Below are 4,760 nucleotides of genomic sequence, written 5' to 3'. Positions count from 1 at the left end.
TGACCGCTCCTAAAAATGGCTGAAAACCACCTAGGATAGCTTGTAGAGACGCGCCATAGCGCCCAAAGTGGAAATAAAGGCCAAAAAACAGCAAAAAAACTCAAAATTTAGCATGTCAAAAAAATGCCCAAGAAGGCAATAGTATAGTATGGCGAAAAAGTCCAATTTTGACCGCTCCTAAAAATGGCTGAAAACCACCTAGAATAGCTTGTAGAGACAGGCCATAGTGCACAAAGTGGAAATGAAAGGCCAAAAAAAGGCCAAAAAACCTCAAAATTTAGCATGTCAAAAAAATGGCCAAAAAGGCAATAGTATAGTATGGCGAAAAAAGTCAAATTTTGACCGCTCCTAAAAATGGCTGAAAAAACCACTAGAATAGCTTGTAGAGACGACGCCATAGCATACAAAGTGGAAATAAAGGCCAAAAAAAAGGCCAAAAAACCTCAAAATTTAGCATGTCAAAAAAAATGGCCAAAAAGGCAATAGTATAGTATGGCGAAAAAAGTCAAATTTTGACCGCTCCTAAAAATGGCTGAAAACCACTTAGAATAGCTTGTAGAGACGCGCCATAGCGCACAAAGTGGAAATAAAGGCCAAAAAAGGCAAAAAAAAACCTCAAAATTTAGCATGTCAAAAAAATGGCCAAAAAGGCAATAGTATAGTATGGCGAAAAAAGTCAAATTTTGACCGCTCCTAAAAATGCTGAAAACCACTTAGAATAGCTTGTAGAGACGCGCCATATATACAAAGTGGAAATAAAGGCCAAAAAAGGCCAAAAAAAAAACCTCAAAATTTAGCATGTCAAAAAAATGGCCAAAAAGGCAATAGTATAGTATGGCGAAAAAAGTCAAATTTTGACCGCTCCTAAAAATGGCTGAAAACCACTTAGAATATAGCTTGTAGAGACGTGCCATAGTGTATACAAAGTGGAAATAAAGGCCAAAAAAGGCCAAAAAAACAAAAAAAATAATTTAGCATGTCAAAAAAATGCCAAAGAAGGCAATAGTATAGTATGGCGAAAAAGTCCAATTTTGACCGCTCCTAAAAATGGCTGAAAACCACTTAGAATAACTTGTAGAGACACGCCATAGCACGCAAAGTGGAAATGAAGGCCAAAAAAAGGCCAAAATCCTCAAAATTTAGCATGTCAAAAAAATGCCCAAGAAGGCAATAGTATAGTATGGCGAAAAAGTCCAATTTTGACCGCTCCTAAAAATGGCTGAAAACCACCTAGGATAGCTTGTAGAGACGCGCCATAGCGCACAAAGTGGAAATAAAGGCCAAAAAAGGCAAAAAACCTCAAAATTTAGCATGCCAAAAAAATGGCCAAAACACGCAATAGTATAGTATGGCGAAAAAGTCAAATTTTGACCGCTCCTAAAAATGGCTGAAAACCACCTAGAATAGCTTGTAGAGACACGCCATAGCGCACAAAGTGGAAATGAAGGCCAAAAAACAGCAAAAAAACTCAAAATTTAGCATGTCAAAAAAAATGCCCAAGAAGGCAATAGTATAGTATGGCGAAAAAGTCCAATTTTGACCGCTCCTAAAAATGGCTGAAAACCACTTAGAATAACTTGTAGAGACGCACCATCGTGCCCAAAGTGGAAATAAAGGCCAAAAAACAGCAAAAAAACCTCAAAATTTAGCATATCAAAAAATGCCCAAGAAGGCAATAGTATAGTATGGCGAAAATGTCCAATTTTGACCGCTCCTAAAAATGGCTGAAAACCACCTAGGATAGCTTGTAGAGACGCGCCATAGCGCACAAAGTGGAAATAAAGGCCAAAAAAGGCCAAAACCCTCAAAATTTAGCATGCCAAAAAAAATGGCCAAAACATGCAATGGCCTAATAGGCAATGGTATTGAATGTAAAAAAGTCAAATTTTGACTTCTCTTAAAAACGTGAAAACAACATAGAATATCTTATAGAGACACGTTATAGCATACAAAGTGGGAATAAAGGCCAAACACCTCATAATTTAGCATGCCAAAAAAATGGCCAAAACAGCAATAGTATAGTATGTCGAAAAAAGTCAAATTTTAACCACTCCTAAAAACAACTGAAAACGACATAGAATACCTTGTAGAGACGCGTAATAGTATACAAAACAAAATAAATACCAAAAACAACCAAAAAGGTCATAATTTAGTATGACAAAAAATGGCTAAAAACATCATATTATAGAATGTCCAAAATTCAACTGAAAATGACATAGTATAGTATGGCAAAAAATGTCAAATATTGACATATTGAAAAAACAGCTGGAAACCACATTGTATAGCATGCCGGGACATGTTGAAAAATATATTTATGTGCTATTTTGAACAACTGACTATATTATTACTTTTAATTTCTTGGTGCAGTGAGTTTCCAGCTTGGTTATGTTGAAAGAATAAACTGATATCTGATGTTTGATTCCTTCCTTCCTTCCATGTCTAAATACGTGTTCACAACAAAGCCAGGCCTACTTAGAGAAAGTTCTGTAGATGTTGTTCTTCCTGATATTTTGGGTAATGTTCCACTATAACTCTGAATATAATTTTCGGCATAATTTTTGTACAATTCAAGTTGACATAAGAAAATAAGAAGGAAACAAAACCCCAAATATACAAATGAAATTGATTTAGCTCTTTTTTGTTTTTTGGCTGAAATGTTGGTTTTTTTTTTTTTTTATTGTTTTTTTTATGAAAATGCACAAATTCAGATGTTGATAAAAAAGGAACAGAAAAAGCTAGAATTAAATGTTTTTTGTGTGTATGAAAGTACACAGGAAAATATACTGGAGGCCACAACAGTCTACTATCTATGTGTATTTGTCAGTGTTTTATCTTTATATTTGGTTAGGGCAGAGCTGTAATGTTAAATTCATCTATACTCACGACATCTCAGCCTTTCATACCCCCAGGTAATGAAAAACAAACAAAAGTGGAAATTATCGATTATTGGTATAGGTTTAAAAAATCCTTAAACACATCACTATTTTGGATGACTTTTCATTGTTATTTTGGACAACATAATTATACTATGACTTTTTTGTGCAATTTCAACTTCATAATATAGTATGCCTTTTTTATGGTACTTGACGACATGCCTTAGTATGCCTTTTTGGAACTATGTTGGGTGACATATTATAGTACGATTTGTTTTTCTTTTTGCAATTTTTCACGACATACTATTGCAGAAGTTTTTAATGCTATTTTGAACGTCATACTATAGTTGCTCTGTTGGCTACCATACTTAAGTATTTCTTATTTATGATGTTTTGAATGACACTGAAAGTTTTTGAAGCTGTTTTGGGCAACATATTATAGAATGATTTTTCATGCCATTTCTAAAGGCACACTGTAGTATGACTTTTTTATGCAATTTTAAACAATATACTATACTATGAATTTTTATGCTATTTTTAACATATATTTTTAACTATGCTGTCAAGGTTGGATGCAGGATGAGGACCCGAAATGCAGAACAAACAAAAGGTGAACAAAAAGTACACACTACAAGCAAGCTTGAATACTGAAGATTATCCATCAAAAAAAAAAAAAAACACAAGATGAACAAAAATTCAAAGGACAAATAAAACATGCAAAAACAAGACTGAGACAAACCAGGTTGATGAAAACTCGGGCGAGGAACAGGGCAGGAATACGGCAGGGAGAACAGGAACACGGCGAAGAAAACACACGAACTGAAAAAGGACAAAGGGAAACAGGTATATATACACAGAGGAACTAATTAAGAAAATGACACACAGCCGGGTAGGTGGACACAGGAGCAGGAGGGAAACACAGGGATAGGTTAACTAAAGAGGGTGTGACCGGAAACACTGGGCTAGAGCAAACCAGACCTGAACAGAAACAGATGTGCATGGGAGACTGACAGGGAAGGACAGACAAGACTGATAACACAGTCGAAACAAATCAGGGAAAGAGAGCCAGAGACAGGAAGAGAGACACACAGGGAGACTGAGAGACAGGGAGCCACAGAGAAAAAGCACAGGTGACACACAAGGAGTAAAAATACAAAATAAAACAGGAAACAGAACATCAGTGACTAGAAACAAGTTAAAACTAGAAAACAGAAAACCCCAAAATAGAGTCCACAGGATAACAAACCATGACAAGAGCGGACTGTCCTCTAATCGGAAGGTCAGCGGTTTGACAGCTGGCTCCTCCAGGCAACATGCCGAAGTAACCTCGGGCAGGATGCTGAACCCCGAATTGTTCCCGATGACGCAGCATCGGGAACAATCGGGGATTGTGGTAGCCTCGTCCATCAGTGCGTGAATGTGTGTGTGAATGTGTGAATGTGACATGTAGTGTGAAAGCGCTTTCAGTGGTCAAAAGGACTAGAAAAACACTATACAAGTACAGTCCATTTACCATTAAGTCCTTCATAATGACTAAGAAAGAGCCAATTTAAAACTAATTTGCATGCTCATAACATCTAGTTAATGGTGAATATGTGTAGGTTAATATGAAGTGTAACTTAAACTCCTTTGGAAAATAACAAGGAGAAGCAGGTTCCACCACATACTTATCTGAGAACTATTTATTTTGTTAAAATTGTTAAAAACTTGTGTTTTCAATCACTTAGTTTGGTCTCTTTTTTTCTCAATCATATTTTTCCACACCTAGGTTTCAACCCTTCATCGATACAATACTTTCTTACAATCCAAAAAAAAGAGAAAAAAAATCACTAAAGCATAGTAGGGAAACAAATATCTGCAAAAAAATTAAAACAAGGAATGGTTCTG

The sequence above is a fragment of the Plectropomus leopardus genome, chromosome 12 (assembly GCF_008729295.1).
Source record: "Plectropomus leopardus isolate mb chromosome 12, YSFRI_Pleo_2.0, whole genome shotgun sequence".
NCBI classification, from domain to species: Eukaryota; Metazoa; Chordata; class Actinopteri; order Perciformes; family Serranidae; genus Plectropomus; species Plectropomus leopardus.
The sequence above is the reverse complement of the archived record's forward strand: the minus strand, read 5'-3'. Positions refer to the sequence as shown.